This window comes from Seriola lalandi, unplaced genomic scaffold (genome assembly GCF_002814215.2).
Source record: "Seriola lalandi dorsalis isolate HSWRI2012SDOR001 ecotype SW California unplaced genomic scaffold, Sedor1 jcf7180002054577, whole genome shotgun sequence".
NCBI classification, from domain to species: domain Eukaryota; kingdom Metazoa; phylum Chordata; class Actinopteri; order Carangiformes; family Carangidae; genus Seriola; species Seriola lalandi.
In genome coordinates this window covers 1,839,877-1,860,038 of record NW_019525130.1, presented here as the reverse complement: position 1 = coordinate 1,860,038, position 20,162 = coordinate 1,839,877, and the positions used below count along the sequence as shown (strand labels likewise).

Here is a 20,162-nt window from a genome sequence, read left to right as displayed (position 1 = left end):
TCTCTCTGTGTGTTAACTGCCTGACGTTGATTTGTAATCCAGCGTTTGTATGGGTAGACACTATTTTGATGATTTTTTTATGCATATTTTTACTATGTATCTCAATGATAAATATGGCTCAGTCTTACATCTTTTACTAGAATGAGTCAGATGTGTGCTGTAAAGGAGCTGTGGCTTCATGGGGAGCTAATGTATTTGATCACTGCGTGTTTGGTCCTCCTGGCAGTGACGTGGACCATCTTAAATTCTGTTTTTCAATTTTGTTGAAATTGTTGTTTTGGATATGGCTTTGGAATTTAAATGCATCATAATTGTCCTCAGTAAATACCCAGTATAATATTCACTGCATGGAGCACATGATGACACTAGGGGGCGTCTTTGGATCAAATTTCTATATGAACCAGATTTTCAGGCCAAATCACAAACTAATTTGTTTAAGTTCAGGTCTTAGTTAAATTACACTACTCAAAGGGTGGCAGATTATGAGTCAGGAGGGGTTGTCTACACATTTGTACCCAGTGATAACCTGCAGTTGATACATCTGCCACACCGCAGCTGTAATTTAAGTCTTAAAGAAAATCCGAGTGAGGAACAGCCCTGCAGAGATTGCAAGCAAAGCTTTTTTGCCTCGGAAATAAATAAACTTGTCACTCCCAAGGCAAATCTTTTGCTTCTTTTTTGCAGAGCACAGACAGCTATAAATGTTCCCAATGTAGCCCTTGCAGTTGAGTACAATCAGTAGGAATGATACTGTGGCATGTTATTATGTGATGAATCTCGATATCCAGGAAAAATGTCTGTATGTGAAAGAAAACCTTGGTGTTAAAGAAAAAGATGTTCCTTGAATGAATACAGAGTGAAGGTCCTATTGTGTGGTGGCACATCTGTCACAGTAAGCTTCATTTGAAATTCCTTACGCTCAACAGACAGGACAATTGTATAGTGGTACGAGAAAAGACAGACATCAGCAGAGATGTTCAACCATGTTCACGACACAGACGCATCAACTGCCACTTCAGCCGTGTGGAAAGCGGCTGAAAAAGAATCTTTCCCATGTAACTTTTCATCCTCACATGGCTCATTGCAGTAATTACACACAACTGTCCAAAACTGAGTGCATATCTTCCAGAGTGCAGCATTTTCAGCACAAAATGATCTCCGTTAGTCTCTGTCCTTCTACTGCAGCTCAACAGAGAAATTTGCACTGAGACGACTGTAACTTTGGAAGATATCCATTTGATATGATTAACGCAGACTACAGCTTATTCAAATGAAAAGCATGATTCATGCCATCATGATGTGACTGACTTTATATATGTGTATGAACTGAAAAAAGTGCATATTGTAAGTGCAATACTGTGCTGTATTGTCCTGTCAGCTGATGTCTATGCGGCTAAGTAACTGCTGTAGATGTATGTAACTGAAAGGTAACTTGTAACTCTTGTGACTGCAGTCAAGCATACAGATGCAGAGAAACCTTTGCTGGCTAATATTCGACTGGTGGCCTCAAGTCATAAAAGTTCTTCACTGACATCCCCAGGCTGAGGCTATCTGTCACTGAAGCCTGCGAGGTGGAAAGTGAATTATAACAGGCCTGGGATCGTCTGTCTGAGAAGAGCAGGAGCAAGGAGATGAGATTGGGTGACCAGGCCACTTGAACTGCCTTATCTGCCAAACACACTGCAGATTCACTTGACTAGCTGCATACTGCATTTCACAGCCAGTAAGTAGTCCCACAATTAGGTTATAATGCCTAAAAATGACAAATAACATATCTGTAAGTGATGACAAGACCTGCACAAAGATGTGTTTTGGACCAGGCCTGTGTGCATCACTGTTTCATATCATTGATAATCAGAAACATCTTGCATGACATGGTCTTGAAATGATTTTCTGTGTACGATACAGCCTCTGTTCAGTTTCTAGTGAGAGATATTTTAGAGAAAGACACCTTGTTCCAAACAGCACCGGTGCTGGCTAAAAGTAAGACACAAGGGCAGCTGTGTGCTGAACTCTGAGTCCTTCTCTGAAGTGAAGCACATTGCTCTCAGAGGTTATATGCCTTTTTGCAGCATCTGTGTGTGCATGTGACTGAAACAGCTCAAAATCCTCTCACTTCCCTCAAAAGATTTCATAACAAACTGACAGTGTTGACTCTGCTGTCTCTAGGGTTAACTGACATTTTGTTTTGTGAGTTTTTAGTGTCAAAATGAATTGTTAAATACGTCGTCATGCAACAACAACACATTGTTCATATCTGTGCTGCATTTGGCTGGTTATTGACCATCATTGACCACCACATCTCATATGTTTATGCTCATACAACACTGCTTTTGATTTAGATTAAAAATAATTTTAAAGGTCCATTTGTTGGCCACACCGAAATCAATGGCTTGCCATTGACCATTGAATTTTTAAAAAGCCATTTGTTTATCTTGGTTTTAGTTAGCAATGTCAAAACACACCCTCATTAACAAAAAGTAATAATGTTGCGCTGAGAAAATGATCGTAAGATCTTTTATGTTGCAGCAGCACCATGAATGGAAGAAAATTGCTCTTCAGCTGAGTCATTGTGCAATTTTAAAAGTCTCAAATATCATAATTCATTGTTTTCTCAGTGTTTGACTCGGCCGTTTACGACATTTCCGACAGCACTTGAAGGCGGCACAGAGATAGCGCTGCTCCTCCGCTGTAGTCGTTATCCAGTCCGAGGTGTGCTCTCCATTGAGTCGCACACGGAGGAGCCTCTTTACAAGTTTAAACCTGGAAATCTCGCCCTGTGGCTCCAGAGAAAGACGACTTTAGTCAGACTTTTGTTTCGACAGAGAAGGAATCTTGTGTGAAGATGGTAGTTTTTATTTTTCCCACAGCAACTGACTGAACGCTGCCCGCGAGCGTTGTTGTCCCGGGGGAGCCTTTTTTGTTTGGGGTTAACCTAACTGTGAACACGACCACCGGCGCGCTTTCCCTCCGTTTTGGACAGTAATTGAAAAATATCCTGAAATACTTTGAGCCTGACGTGTTTGAGTTCGCGGGGAGAAGCTGTGATGAGGAGGGAATGTAACAGCAGTGAAGCGCCAGACGGAGACAGCGAAAGCTAAGCTCATCTCGCGACCAACGGTGGTCAACAACCGCAGCCTCGACCACAAAACACAGGTACTTTAACTTTAACTTAGCGCGTTAATGCTCGTGGTTTGTGCTTTGTCTTCTTTCCTATTACTTTGCTTGATAACGATATGTGGAGCTCTTCTTGGTGTTTAGTGGCCAGACAGTGTGAATTGTCTAACGTTAGACGGCGCGCATGTGTGTATTGTGTGTGTGTGAAGGGGGTATTGACCAAAGCGAGAGTGGTGTCTCCCCAGCTAGTCTTGGCTTGCATGGAGTTGGCTAATCCTCCCATAGTGAGAAAGTGATATGCAGAACTCCATTCAAAAATGGGCCAATTTAACTCTGCTTTGATTTTAGCGACCCTCTTACAAAATACATATAGGCTAACAATAATATTTCAATAATATCGAGTATTTTGTAATCGCCAAACATGAAAACTATCCTGCTGAATTATTCTGTCTGGTATTGAAAGTTTAATTAAAAAAAAAAGATTTTCTATTCATAATCCGCTTGATTAATCAGTTTAAATAAAAAAAAACAAAAAAAAAACATGAAACTGCTATATTTTTTTAACAGAGTCTGGTTTATGCTGTTCTTCACACATGACAAATGCATATGTGAGGGTACCCGGTTTTGTTTCAGATCTGGCTGCAAACGGTTATCTACTGAATGCCGTATTACTTAAAAAAAAAAAAAAAATCTCCAACATTAGCAGCTTCACTGACACTGGGCTCCACTGCCTCTGAGATAAGAAGTGGTCTAGTTTTTCCATTTGGCATTCTCTTTTCAAAATGATTATAATTGAACTGTTGAATCCTAAATTAGCTGCTCTGCATGAGGGAGTGTCTGAAAGCTGCCCACTCCCTCACATGTTATTTGATCTGCATCTCCAGTGCTCTTCTGATGCTTCATTCCCTGTATTAGATTACGATTTAATCAGATATGCATGGAGGCCTTTAATCCTTCTTTAACAAGGCAAACCAGCTGCACACAGGGAGGAATCAGCGTTACACTCATAATTCATATTCAAGCTACTACACTGCTACACAATTGAGCATCTCCAGTGAAACATTTGGGTGGTGTGCACCTTGCTCAGGGCCACTCTGAGCAGAGCACATTTTATTTTTGTCCCATGTGTGACATTTCTTGGTCAGCATGACTAATTGTACAGTAACACGCCTCTAAAACCGATTACACTGCAACATCACTTGGGTGGAACAGTTTACAAGTCATGGTTTGTTATGTAGTCTGCTGTCAGGGTCACAGTTCAGTGCAGCGGGAGAAAATATACCTGCACCAGGTGGCTTCTTTTTTTTTTTTAGGGTTAGTGTAGAGTGTGTGTGTATTTGTTAAAACAAACACTAACGTCTGCATTTGTACAACTGTACTAACATTCCTAGCATTTTGGTGGTTGATGTTACTCCTCTAGTTTGTTGTAGTTTCTTATATGAAGAAATTACACTCTACCGGCTTTCAATTTAACCAACTTAATCTCACCCGGGTGTTTACAAGATCTGTCATTTTGGACCAAAATATTTAAAAAGTAGTTATATTGAATTGATTTTTCACACATTTCACACAAAGAAACAGACAAGAACAGCAATAAGAATCAAACAAAAACAAAAAAAAAACATGCAAGCCTCAGTGCAAAGTGGTGCTGTGAATTTCCTTTTTTCTAAGAGTAATTTACTAATTAAGCCACATGGAGCAGTGGACTAACCTGTTCTTTAGCAGCAGCTGATTCTTTTAAATGAAATCGGATATTACAGTGTGGAGACCTTTTACCAAGTGGGACATCAATCATTATGAATCAGCACCAGTCTGTGTTGACCATATAAATTTCAGGCTGTGTGTCTTTGGGTTGCACAGTTATCATAACAACCAGTTTTGATGTAAATTATCCATAATTTCTTTTGCGTCAGTCTTGCATTTACACCTTCCAATGAGCACTTCTTTTGTTGCCGTTTGAGAATAATGGCCTTTATTTGGAGATTTAGACCACGATTCACCTACAATGATGCTGTAATTGCAATTCTAAGTATTGTGCTCTTAGCTGACACAGCATCAAAGCCAGATGATTCATTTTCTTTGTTCTTAGATATTTGTTTTTTTATAGCTTAGGAGCGCAATAGATAAAATAGAGAAGTATGAGTTGCTCATCAAATGACACATTTTGGATTATTTTATCGAACTAAACAACTCCCCCTTTTCACCTGATATTTAAACGGTAGCATTTATATTTAAGCCACTTAAAAAAAGAACTTTGAAGCTGCCTTGTCTTCAGGCTCATAGAGGCCAGTGAACCAGGTGATTAGTGCCAACAAAACAGCTCTTTACATCTCTGTGTATAGAAAATAACACTGGCCTATTTTTAAGGGCCAGTTCAGATCTGAACATAGAAGCAATATGAAGGAGCTGACCTCGTCTCAACAGCTCATTTACCTATAGTCTCTGACTGTATCAGCCATCTTTGTGAACACAGACATGAGTATAAATGCAGGTTTATTTGGCATTAAAATACTCGTTCATGTTCTTATAATGTGATGAATTTGCTCATCACAAATTCATCACATTATAAGAACATGAGTTTGTTGTTTGTTGATCAGTTCGACCAGGTCAACAAATCAGGTCTGTACAGGATGAGGAGGGGGCGCATTGGTACTTCATAAAATAGTGAAATACCAGAATATTTAAAAAGTAGTTATATTGAATTGATTTTCCACACATTTCACACAAAGAAACAGACAAGAACAGCAATAAGAATCAAACAAAAACAAAAAAAAAACATGCAGCAATCATGACCAAAGGAAGAGAAACACAGCATTTAACAAAGAACCAGAACAAAAACACATTAGACAAAGAAATGAAAAAAATAAAACCACTCCGCAGCACACAGCAACAATGACGCACACAGCAACAGTGATTGTCCATCCTGATGTCCAAGAAAGATTCCTACACTTTTCCAGATTTGCCTGCCCTTCCTCATTGTTTGTGGCCACAGTTAGAACGAGAGATTTTCCTAACAAGACTGTAAATGTGACCAAGGTAAGGTACTAGATGGAAGCAAATGAGCAAAGCTATAATTCTGCTGTTACAAGTTCTGACAGCCAGCTGCAGCTGAGAAAACAACACGCTCTGTGGTGCAATAGATAAGACTCAAACCATTTCAGATTTACTGCGATGGAAACTTCAGGATTAGCCGTATCTTAACAGGCAGAGGCTACAACAAGTATTTGTGGTTGCTCGTGGCTGATGCAGATCTTGGAGACTGCAGCACATTTGTCAGTTTAGTTAAGCTTTTGTATTGGAGTCTGAGCTAAGGTTTTGTGTTAGTGGACAAGTTAATACACGATAAAGGAAGAGGCAGGAAAAGTAAAACAATTCAGGCTCTAGTAGTGAAAAAGATAAGCAGAGAAGCAGTCTGCATAAAGTGGTCTGGGTCACATCCACTTTGGCTATGTGTTTCAGTACGAAGTCAGTAGGGTAGTGAAAACCTATTGTATATATTAAAATTCTCCCACAGTAATTTTTTTGCCATGTTTTTTGAATTGGCTATACTGGTTGACAGACAGTCATGTTCCCCAGAGAATTTATATTTATGACTTTGGTGATCCCCTGATTTTTTTTTTTTCTTTTTTTCTAACTGGCAGATTAACATTTAATAACTTAAATACTTATTATCTTGACTAATTATTTGGTCATTAAACGACAAAGAAATCCTCCATCCATCTGGAGTGGTATTTTGATTCATTGATTATCAAAATAGTTGAATCTTATCAAATTGTTTCAGCTCCGCTGTGGTTTATAATAATAATAATGATGATGATGATAATATATAACACTTTTCCACTTTTTAAAAAAAATATAACGCATTGTGGGAAAGTAAAACACAACCACAAATTAAACATTTATAAAAAGCTTTTGGATAAAAGAATGTTTTAAGAAGAGTTTTGACAGACACTAATGATGCTGCCTGTCTGATCGCAGACTTCCACAGTTCTAACAGAAAAGGCCGATCACCCTCAGTCACCAACCAAGACCTAGGAATAACCAGCGGAGCTCCAACCACTGATCTAAGTGAATGCCCAGGCACATATGGGGTTAATAAGTTCTTGATATGATTATTAAATTGTGACCAAATACCTGCAAAACTAATGACAGTAACATGACATCTATAGTTTATGCTTAGTGCTCATTAGCAAATTGTTGCCTGCTAACATGCTAAGCTAAGATGGTGAACATGGTAAACATTATATCTGCTAAACATCAGCATGTTATGTTTGTCATTGTGAGTATGTTGAATGTCAGCATGCTTGTGTTAGTATTTAGTTCAAGGCACCACTGTGCCGTCAGGTGCGGTTATGCTAGAAAAGACCTTGTTTGTATAATGTGTTGTCTGACTGCATCGAGTAGTCTGAGAGGGTTGAAGAAGCTGTTCATGGCTAGCATGTGGTCTCACTCCAGTGATCTTGACCTTTTTTTTTTTTAAACAATAGTCATCTGTCCTGGATGAAGCCTATTGCTTTACCTCTGGCAGAGATCAATAATTAGTGTCTTTTTGTTTGTGTTGTTGTATCTGGACACATTTATGAAGAAAAACTGATGCTGGATGCCAGTTTTTTTGTGTTGATGTGCTGTTTTGTGGTTGTTGCGTCAGGTGTGGGGCGAGTTCCTACTGGTAAATACTCTGTTGTCATTTTACTTTTGCAACCCGGATCCTACCTGAGCATCATATAATGATTAGTCATACTGTTGATACAGGTTACAGGTAACTTATGAAGGGCCTCAAATCACCCTATAATAAAGCTCAGTCTTGGTTTGTTTTCACATCAGTAGCTTTTTATATACAGTTATTTACATTAGAAAGGCAATAATAAAGGCACATCAGGTTTGTCCAAAATAAATGGTAAAACAAATCCTAAAAGAATGACCTCTTACAGACAGGACTGTCTATTTTGAGACTATAATTAATTCAGAAGCGTTCATTTAAATCAAATAAAATTCAGAACGGTGTGCAGACTGTCTGTCCTCTTTCTCCTGTTACGCAACCAACTGCTTTCCTTTGTTGTCTTCTTGTGTACATGAAACCTCCTGCGCTCTCAAAGGTCTCCTTGTTTGTCTCCATCCTCAGCGGCCACGCACAAAGCAAGACTTGACCTCTGACCCCAGACTTAGATACTGACGCATTGTACGGGCGCCAAGCATCCATTGTGATCCCTTTCCTCATGTTCATTAATTATGTATAATGCATACGCTCCGCTCCTCAGGCCTTGTCCCACGCATACACTGAGCCGCACACTTTCCGTTCTGGTGTGAAAAAGCATCTCGCTCCGAGCTTGGTGCGGAGTTGTAGCCCTCTGAGGATGCCGTGACATTCCCAAAGGAGATTCCATTCCCCCGTAAACAATCCTGGCATTGACATAGCCGCTGATTAGCGAGTTGCCAGGGTATTCCCACAATGGCCCAGCGGAGGATAATGAGATCAGATCGACAAAATGGAGCTCCCATTCAGGACGTTGTTGGCAGCAAGTTGTGTGAAACTATTTGGAAGGATTTAGAAGAGCCATGTAGCTGAGAGTTTAGCTTGCTGTCTTACTAAAAGTGTGGAAATTCACAGATTGTTGTGACAAGGTGCTGAAAGCATCCAGTAAGCACTGGGAGCTGCCAGAGCGACTTGTACCTGAGCTCAGAGATTTGTCTCCTATGTTTTCTGTCAGCATTTTTCTGGCCTTTTTTCTGGAGCTGTTGGGAGCAAGCTGATGCTGAAAATGTGGCGCCGCAGATGTGTTTAGCCTCAGTTTCCAGTCTTTGGCTGTGTTCATTCTCACAGAAATTCTGCTCTGCGTTAAAACGGTGAAATATGAGCCACAAAGTTCAGTTGGAGAAACAGATTTATGTCATCATCATGGCGTCAGCTGTATTGTCTCTCATCGTGACGACCTCGGGGTAAACCGCAGAAATACAGTGTTCACGTTACAGAGTAATCCACCAGGAATGTGTGACTGGCTAAAGCAACGCCTCGCTGGGTGACGTCATGTTGCATTGCAGAAAAAGTTGAACCAGAGTCAATGTTTTTGCTGCATCGTTTTGGACAATCCCCCCCTATGATGCCGCTCCTACTGCATCAGCACACTTTTCCCATTCTTCTGTCTGAGACTGGCTTTGTTATTTCACGCAGAGTGAAAGTCTGTTTGAACACCGCCAAGCTCTATTTTTCTGATGATCAGGATACATAAACAGAAATTGGATTGATCCTCAAGTGGAAATTGGGTCATTGCAGAGCAGAACGAAGCCAAAGGAAAAAAAAAAAAGAGTAAGAGACATAAATAAAATAGAATGAAGTGAAAGATGAAGAGATACAACAGAAAGAATAATAAATAAAACACACTTGGAAATCCTCAATTAAAAATTAAGTCTGTACGGTAATTTCTGGTCATTTTGATCAACATTTAAGCATGTCATGGCCCCTAATTTCACATAATGACAAATCAGGACGTAGCTCTTCTTTGTGGTCAAACTTATTATGAAGAATTATACTATTATCTTTCTAGTTTTTTAAGTACACATTCACAAATGTTTCTAATTGACTGTCTAAATCCTCATCCCAAAACAGCTTAGCAGCTGTAATGAGACCCAGCAGACCTGTCGAGCTTTGGATTTCCCTGCAGGTTGAAGCGATGCACATGGAGCTGTATAAACACACTCTCTTTATTAAGACTTTTTGAAATCGCTTTTTCAAAACAAAAGTGCAAAAAAACAAACATGTAAACTGGATGAAGCAGTGTGTTTATGAGCTCTAATGTCAACTGCAAACATTAGCATATCTGGCTAACTAGCTTAGTACACACAGTATTAACCTAACCCAGCATCACTGCCAAGAAGCATAAGCATCAGCCAACAACATTATTACATTACTACACTATTATTTGGGGCTGCAAGTAACACTTAACTTTATGCTCCCCTATTTAGCATTTATAGTTAATATATAAACATGTAGTCAACAAGAAACTACAATTTAGTTGGAAACAGATATGTGTTTTTGTTATTAATATATTTGTAAACAACTCTAACGCATCTTGTGGACACCCATTGGTGGAGGGTGCTGGAGGGTGAATGACGATAATAATATGAAATATGTGTTAATGAGAGATATTTGACAAATATTCTGCATTAATTAACAACATAAAATGTCCTTATATCTACTTATAACTACATTTTAGTATGTTACAAACCATTTATTCAAATGTTTTTAAAATGCTAAATAGGGGCAATAAAAGGAAAGTTTTACTGGTGTATGGGTTACATTACGAAAAGCTTTTATACAGTAAAAATATGAAACAAAGAACCTGTTGTTTCAAAAATGAATAATAATTTTGATGGTAAATCTGCCACCATCATCATTGTGTTGTATCTGGTGCAGTGTTTATGTCAGAGTCTCTGCTTATGAGTTCATGTGGTGATGCCACGGCTGTTAATTATTGTTACACTTGTTAAAATGTGTGTCTTAGCGGCCATGATGTCCTGGGTTCATGGCCAGCCAGTGATCTTTGTCACATTTGATCCATCCCCTCTCTCTTCAGTGTCTTTCTCTACCTACAGCTCTCTGAAGGAAGGCTATAATATAATATATATAGTCTAAAATGCATTTTTAAAGTCATGCCAGGATTTAAATGACATGACATATTTCTCATATATTTGTATGTAGATGCATTGTTTATAGTTTGTAATATATTATTTATGCCTGTAGCCTAATCCATGAATCTTTGCCAAACTGCTATAATCTATACACAGTGAAAAACAGGCATTCAGCTGTCACTGTGAGAAGTGGCATATTCATGCTGCCCCATTGTTCAATAATTAGTTGTCTATGTTGTGTTCTCCTGGATAAATCTCACACAAGTACATAACTTTATTTTTTATACACAGTCCCCACAGTAGACTATAGCCCATTTTCTTTCCCTCCTTTTACATTATCTGAGAGCATGACTTGACTTTTTAAGTCAGCACACCTATTCTGCAAATTTTCACAGTGGCCAAGATAAAGGTCAGAGAAATGGCTCCTGAGTTAAACTTTAAACCCTTTGTGTTTGGTCTGTGCAGTATCTTTTAGTGCTATAAAAATTGGCCAAAAATGAGCTTTGAAAAAAAAACACACAGGTTTGAACCATTCGAATATCTATTTATGTGAATTATAATGATTATGAAGAGGTCAAACCAGTACAATAAGAGACATAACTACTTGTACAGGCGCTCATATTTTTGTGATGTGTTGCCAGTGCTGGAATACTAGGCTAGGCTAACTGTAGCTGTTGTATTCATAGCTTGAATACAACTTTATCTTGAGGTTCCACAAATTTGTCATTTACTGATTTAAAAATGTAAGGTATTTCCAAACATGGGCTTTTTAGTTAGGTTGTGAACTCTCTACTGTCATTACTCCATGGTTGTTGCTGAATTATTTGCTTGTTTCAGCTTGACCTACATTTCATTTTTAATCGGTGGAAGTGACGTTGAGTGATTCCTGTCCATCATGCAGTGCATGCAATCGAATTTAGAGAATTTGTTGAAAGCGCTAGTACCTTTTATCCTGAATTTGAGTGTGTTGACAAGCTATTCTTCATTTTTTTTGTCTTATTTTGGCAATCAAATCCAAAGTTCATTTATTTAGTATTTTGGAAGAATGAGATATAGACCACGTTCGTTAAGAAGATTTAGTAGACAGTTTCACTCTTATCATGTGTCCTTGTCATGTCCTCTCTCCATGTGCTCTTCTTGTTTTGTCCATGCTGTAGCCTGATTTAATATTTTCCAGGACAAGCTCCTGTGCTCCAGGATGCTCTAAACCCCCGGGCCGTCACACACCAAAGGCCTAGTGGGGCAAAACATCCCCTAAAGCAGAGTTGTCTAGTGGGTCACAATTGTATGTTCACTGAGAGCGTTAGTTGGACACCCGCTTTCATCCTTTCTCATTCCACTAATTAGGTTGATGGGTGTCATGTTGTCTATGTGTATTAAGGTCAGATTCACCTATTGCATTGTAACAAGACGCTGGTCAATATCTTATTTGTAAATCCATGGTGTTTCCAAAGTCAATGAATAATCGTGTTAAATAATCGTGATCTCAATATTGATCAAAATAATGGTGATTATGATTTTTGCCATAATCAAGCAGCCCTAGATGAAGGGAAATTTAAGATGTCTGAATAGATACTTAGTTGTTGTGCTCTATTTAATACATTTGAAAAGTATTAACGGAAAAAATGTGTCTGTGAATATGTCCTGTTTATTTTTCTGTCAGAGCAGATTCAGATTCAATTTTGTCTTCGTAGAATGTCACAATGTGCTTGTCCTTGATATTGTATGTGCTGAGCTGCTAAATGAAAAGCTCTGTTCCTCCTCTTTGACACCTGGAAGGCTTTAAAAAATGTGTATTTGTTAAGAAGTTTGAGATTTATTCAGTGCAATTTAAGGAAAAGAGGCTCAGAAAGTTATGATGGATATATACAGGTTTTTTCTGACCATTATAAAACTCCAGCGCAGCTGAAGGAATGAAAAAAACCATGCTGAGTATTCTTCACTCTTTTCACTGTGCATATAAAGATTAAAGCATTAGTCTGACTATAAAATGGTATTTTTTGTGGAAATGAGATTTGAAAAGTGGGGATCATCTTATATTTAAGGACTAAAAAATTACATGTTCATTGCATCAGATATTATTTGCAAATGGAGTAGGACCCCCCCCCCCCCCCCCCCCCCCCCAGCAAAGATTTTCCTGGTCGATTGGTAACCGTTAGTTCAAATCATTACTCAGTATTGCCACAGCATCACAGCTTTTGTGGGATTATTCTCCTTTATCTCTGAGGAGAAAACTTTTTTTGCTGGTGCCTCACCCTCCTTTTTGAAGGTTGGCTTACTGCTTGTAAATGTCGCCACATCGCTTTTAATAAGCCTATTAGGTAGAAGCAGACTGGTGGCAAGTGAAGTTACCCGCATTCCGTGAAGACCCACCCCTACTCTGCCTCTGTTTGACTCTGATTGGTTAGATAGGTTCAGTTAGAAAATGTCAGGCTCAGACACAGGCAATTGGCAGAAGCAGAGTGTCTGTAAATCGAAATGTGGTAGACGCTCTCAAGATAGTGTTTAGAAAATCTACCCACATTTGGCGCTTGGCAGGTGTTAATTTCAGACCCTGGCGATCAGTCACGAATATGTGACTTCAGTTACTTCATCAGTGAGCATGGTTGTTTCACTCTCGCTAATGTCTGAGTGTTCTGTGAAAAACAAGCTGTTCTTTTGTTTTTTTATAAACAGGGAAATGATAATGGTTCAGTATGATTTGAACCTTTGATCATTTCAATAATTTTTCCAGAAACCCGGAGAAAACCCAGAGAAAACCCAGACATCTTTGAATGAGAGTGGGATAAATTGTATTCACATTATTGTGTTATTATAGTAAGGACAATAGAAATGGCAGGGTGAACTAAAGGTGTGTTGTTGGGGGGTAACTCTATACTGATCTTCTGATTTTAGTACTCAACACAAACAAGTGCTTCATCATGGCTTTGTAAGCTTCTTTGTTGTAACATGCACATTCAACCCTAGAATAGTTTTTTAGATTGCAGATGAACTCTTAACGATTATGAGTAGTTACAGCCATAACGGATGATCTGTTTTGTGATAAGAATACAGAAACACAGACCGTATGATTTGAAGGCCTTGTTATTGCCCCCCCCCCCCCCCCCCCCCCCCCATCATTTCATGTTACAGAATGAAATGAAACTGGCTGAAAGCCGCATAGAGCGGCAGACTGTGGTGTTGGTTCTCAGTGGGATCAGCTGTACTACCAATCCTTTCATATTGCTGTCTCTTCAAAATTGATATCAAGGTTTCATTGTTAGTAAAGAAATTGCTTTAGGGCATTTTAATGACTGAATGACACACAGAAACCCCAGCTTAGGTTTCACACTCAGACTCTGAGCTATAGAGCTGTTAAGTTGTGTATAAAGTGTGAGGTGGCCAGCTCTGATACTCAACACCATCCCTTGGCAGACAGACTTTGTATTCATCTTACAAAGGTGAATTGCATTAACAAGGTCACTCTCCTGACATCCAGTCTCCAGAGGCTGGAGGCAGGAGACTTTAGAGAAGGCATCAGATGACGAGCATAAGGAGGCGGATAAAAACGCAGTGTTGAGAAAGAATGGTAATGGCTGCGTCACACATTGATTTTTGCCTTGAATTTGTCCGGGGACAGCTAACTGCCGTCTGGCTGACTCCACTGGGGTGGGTCGGGGCGGACATGTGGTCATCAATATGGGATCCAGCCCTAATGACCACATCTGGATTGCCTTTCGGCAATTATTTGGGACTATGTTTCACTTACCAGATGTATAATAGCTAAGAAATTATTTGAGGGAATAATTAGACAAGCTCTGATTGTAGTTAATGTCTAATGTTGGCTACAGTTAACGTTTCCTTTGCATTTACCATAATGCAAAATGTGGCGCTTGTCTTCAGTTGCAGCTATAAGGGAGCAACAAAAGGTGCTAATGTCACTCATGGATGCTGAGCAGACTGCCTGGTCATGGCCTAATTCCTCTAAAGCTCCAAATTACCTCATGAATATGCACCACTGAAGGAATTAGGGTCATTGCCTGTCAGTACAGTCAATGTCATGCTGGTTTGGTTGTTATATTAGCATAGCAGCAGTTGGAAACCTTCAGAACAGCACTGCAGGGTTCTTCTGTATTTTAGGTGGCTTATCTAGAATGTGTAACCATGTGTACATTGACTAAGTAGGCTAACCTCCAGTTCTTACATCACCATAAGCACCAGTAATAAGATGTGTCAGTAAGTAATACTCCTATGATCATTAAATGATGAAAGGTAATTAATCTGACACTGGAAGTTCAGCTTTACTTGTCACAAGAAGGTACAACTCACCTGTAAACACAGGTGTATAAGGTCTTCTGTGACTCTACGGGGAACTGTCTATTATGTAACAGATAGCTCCCTCCTCTCCCATGTGGCCCTAAGCCCATTATAAAGTAATACAAAACGCCTCATAGAATAGATTGACAGACATTTCTCCAGCTGTTTGAAGTTACAGTTTCTCAACAGGAGATCTTTCAGGGTTGTCATTTAACATCGGGCTGTGCAACATATAATAGTTTATTTGCAAATACTGAAAGAGGCTCTCCCCGGGGGATCCCATACTCATCATTGTTTCATCATTTGTTCAAATATTATTAGAAAATAAGTCCTTCAATCTGCCAATGCCATGATTACCCCATTGTCTAATACCCAGGCTGGAAATCTGGTTTGTTCACTATAGGGCTCAAAACAGATGCATTTATTTTTTATATTTATTTTTATTTTATTAATATGATGCATTTCATTTTTTTACACTGTCGCGTTAATATCACAATTGATTATGCGTAAAAGTGAAGTCTGGTAAAGTCTGCAGAAAGTACACCTAGAGGACCCTTGTGCACTTGATGGATTGTGGATTCGGATCAGGCCTCTGCATTCACGGACATTTGGATTCAGACTTTTGAAAGTGGCCATTTCAGAGGCAGGAAGGATCTGATTTAAGACACTATCTTGGTCTGTGCTGCTTTGCTCTGTTCTTTTTTTTTTTTTGATCTGTCTCTTGTGAATTCTCCAGTTCAGTGGAACTGACATACTAAATTGCTGGAGTAGCCTTTTAAATTTAAAGTGCTTGCATCATCAACGCATCACAGAACTACTTTTACTCTACAGTTTCCTGTAGGGGTGTGGCAGTTCTTCAGATCCACATTTCGGTTCATGGCTGGATTTCTGCAGCACGGTTTGGTTCTACAGATGGGAGGAATCCATCCATTAAATTAGCATAACTTTTACCGCAGGTGCTATCGCTCGATCAACATCGCGACATGCAATTGTGGATGTTTGCATCACGGGTTTCGGGCTTGGTTTCAGATTTGTTACACCCCTCGATCCCTGACCAGCACCAAACTGCAGACAGACACAGTTAGCAACAAGCTGGTGAAGTTTTTAACAGTTAAAGAGCCATAAATTTCCTGCAGGAGTTTGAAGAGACCAAAGGTGGACACCATCATGACTCCAGATGACTGATAATGTTGCTCTGTGACCGCTGGATGTGTAAATAGACAACTGTTTGCCAACACATGCTGCCATATTAACTTAAACGTTAAGAATGTCAGTTATTTGGTATTTGCACACTCACTTCACTAGAGCACTATAATGACTGTTTCTACACATTAAATCCTGCATCACTTTGATTTAATTAGGCTAATTTTATAGTCTGTCTCTCTGCCAGCATATTTCACACTGCTCCCTCATTTGAAATTGCTGCTTGTCTAGAACTGGAAGTCACAACTCCTGTAGTCTCACTCTAGTGTTGCGGTCTTTTGAATAAGATTTGATCTTTATTTTGCTATTCAAAGTCTTTGCTTTTCACATTAATATGTGTGTCTGCACAGTAAGATCTCAATATCTTTATGAGAGAACTTTCTTTTTCTTTCTGACATGGTCTGAGCTTTGGGTGGCCACGCTCAGTACTTGGATAAATTATTCAACTAGAAAAAACATACAGGGACTGTTAATGGAGCTCGTCCTTCACGCCTGTCAGACACAGCATTTATTAGAAGGAAGTTTTACTTATGCACTGAATCTGACAGACCCCCCGGTAATTATTTTGGAAACAGCTCAAAATCATTTGTTATTAAACGTCACTGTGTTTTCAAGTTTCATGTTTTAATTTGTCCAATTGAGAGATGCCATTGGAAGACCAATTATGCCAAAGGTAGTAGGTTTAGAAAATAAATTCATAATGGAAAACTATTTGGTCTATTGTCTCATGAAGGAACACTGAAGAAAGGATACAGTTTTTGACTTGGGTAGTTTCTTTTACTTCTATTATCCGTTGTTTAATTCACTCTGCCAGGTATCACTAATGAGATTAAAAACTCTTGCCTGATGCTGTTGTTGATTAGAAACATCTTTTCAGCTCTTTCCCCTGTTATAAGCCGGAAGCTGTAAAGTTAAGATCAGCTGCTTATTTTATCTGCTAGTTAGGAAAGGAAGTTCTTAACTGGCTGGTCATTCAAGTGCAGGTTGTCCTAATGTATCTCAAAAACACGAGTTGTTGTGTTCAAATAAATGGATATACTTTGCTTAATAAGCCCCTCTTGTAGCTCTGTTTCCGAGAACCTATCATGTCTGACCTGTTACATGCAAAAGCATTTCAGCAACTCACATCTGTCTCACACAGTCAACACATCCAGTGCTTTAAATAAATGTTGATATTCTCCTTTTAACTCCTAGTTTCATGGCGGAAAATGGACTTCCTTCTTTATTTTACTTCCACTTTAACTCGTTAAGTGTTGTGAAGAATGTCCAGCATCTCAAAGTAAACTGCAAATGACTGCAGTGGAGACAAGGTTTTGGTTAAACATGGAACAGTCTTTGTGCAGCATTCTGTTTCACAACGAATTTCATCCCCCCGAGAATGTTGCATTAGTTGCACTAGATGGAGGAAGACTTTCACTGTGCTGTCCTAAACTGCTTTGCAAGTGAGAGCAGCATGTACCACCTGCCAGGTTTATAGCCACAGTTCAACTTTGACCTGAAAGAAGGCCTGACCTCTATTGGGCGTGTCCAGTGTGTTAATCCACGCCAGTTGACAGCTAACGCTTGTTAAACTGTTATTGTTGTAATTAAACTGACAAAGTTCACAAGTTCTTCTGGTGGTGGTGCTTCAGGTGCACTACCACCACCCTCTGGACTAGAGTGATCTGGCAGACATGGATGCATATACAGTAGAATGTACAGTAGATGGACTGGCCATCGGGCTACTGGTCACAGTCAGAAAAGTTTTTACCGTGTGTGTCTCTTCACAATCCCTCTCCGTGTACCTGTCACACCCCTCACACTGAGCTAACATTAGCTTGAATAAATCTCACCTCAGCACAGGACAAGTTGTTGACATGTTGTCAAACCTGCACAGATTGGGGAATCATACTTTCCACACAGGTTTACCTTGCAATCTTTTATGTAACTGGTAGGTTGTTTTCTACTGTTACTGTTAGACTGACATTGACAGTTTCACACCCAGTCTGTCCAGTTAGAGACAGGGAAGATGTAGTGTTGGCAGGAGTAGAGGACAAGCCACAAGAGGCCGAGGAATGTGAGGGAGAGGGAGAGCAGCTGGAGCAGCAGCATTGATAGCTGAGCTGAGGAAAGAGTGGAGGAATGTCGCGGAGAGAGGATGGCTGCAACACAGGTTTATAACCTTCTCACAGTTACTACTTCTTCATCCTCATATGTTGGACTGAGGGCAGACTGGATGCTACAGTGACTCCCTATCACCTCAAAGTGGTGCTGCGAGACAGGATGGTCTGAGGCTAACTGGTTAGCATGCTAACTTCAGTATATATCTATGCAACACAATACATAGACATCTTTGACATAACGGGAAAAACATAGACCGTATATAAAGATGGATGTAGCCTCCGTGACATCACTCATAGGTTTCTGAAGAGCGGTTTTGAAACTCAGAGTTGGCTGACTCCCAGCTAATCTAAAAATAGGCAAAGAGGAGGGGCGGGTGTGGAGGTGAGACTTCGATGCATGCCAGTTTGTGGCAAGCTATACGCTCACCCACCTGTCACTCAAAGTGATCATGCCAATTATACATAAATTTAATTAATTTAGTAAAATTTAAACAGATGACTTTTATAAAAATAAACCCCATGTACAGTTGTCATGAAGAAGGAAATTAGCTATAGAGACCAAAATAGATTTTTGTACCAGGCTGAAAACAATTTATTTCTGCTCTAAAGTAAGACATTTTAACATGAGAGTCTATTGGGATCGACTCACTTTTGGAGCCAGCCTCGAGTGGCCGTTTGAGGAACTGCAGTTTTTGCTACTTATGTGTTGGCTTCATTTTTGAGCCCTGGAGTTGCTGCTTAGTGAAAACTTATTTCTAAACATTATGTTTATAATGTTAGTTAATTTTTGAAGGTTTTAAATTAAAATGCTCACATTCGGCCCCTTTTAAATCTCATCTGGATGTGAGTAATTTCAAATGCAGCCTGTAGTTGATTGACTGAGCTGCTTTCTATGACGTTTATTGTTCATGTCATAGGTAAATCTGAAATGAACTGTATGTGATTAATGGACCAAAAAACTGCACCTGGTACACGATGGATTTTATCGTTTCTGATGTGAAGGCCTGGTCAGTGATTCACTTTTACTGATGGAGAGTAGCACCATCAAGCCATCCTAGCCTCATTAATCAGAGTAGGAGGGGAGGTAATGAAGACAAGACATGCAGAGAAGCATTCAGTCAGTGAGCCGTGGGTTTGTGCTGGGCATGTCTTCCTGTTGTTGCAAAAGCCATCAAAGATAATTGACAGGGGAGATGCCACACTCGGTCAGAGGATTAGTTTCAGCTGAACCTGCCAGTGTTTTCGCTACAGATTTGAGAGAGATTTAGGTCGACGGATCTCTGATAAATCACTTATTTATTAGTGTTTGTCACAGTGAGTCAGCAAGCCATTGTGGGGGCAGGGTAACAACCTGCCCTCTCGTCCCTCTCCTCTACACGGTAATGGTGACAGACCTCAGCAGAAGCACTTCTTACCGAGGCAGTATTATTATTCCATGGCAGGCCATTGCACAGATGCACTGCAGAGGCCATTAAAAAAGCAAATATGAGGCTCCTGTCTCAGTGAAGTTTGTGCTCTTCTCTTTTTATCTGTTTTGTGCCAGGAGATTTGAATGTACAGCTGCTTCTAAGTCAACATTGCAATTAAAATAATAGTTTCCAGTTTCCAGTGGAGTGGATTTAGGACGATAAGTCTGCCTGAATATTAAAACTGCAAATAGAAAAGCAGCTCTGGTATTTTTACTATTCTACTTGATTAGGCTTACAACCTTGAAGTAGCATGCCTAAAAGCTGAATGATTTGTTAGCAGTGAGTTATAATATGTAGACATTTCATTCAATAGTTTGCTTTGCAAGATTCATAGAGCTGCTTTTGTTAT

The 20,162-nt window shown here is 39.5% G+C and overlaps 1 protein-coding gene across 1 annotated transcript in view; it reads left to right on the top strand.

Annotated features, from left to right (window-relative positions):
* Positions 1-2,715: 2,715 nt before the first annotated feature.
* Positions 2,716-20,162, top strand: part of arhgap32b (Rho GTPase activating protein 32b) — a 111,758-nt gene continuing 94,311 nt past the window's right edge. Inside the window, exon 1 of the mRNA XM_023417734.2 lies at positions 2,716-3,156. The gene's annotated coding sequence lies outside the window, so the exon portion shown is untranslated. The remainder of the gene's footprint in view (positions 3,157-20,162) is intronic.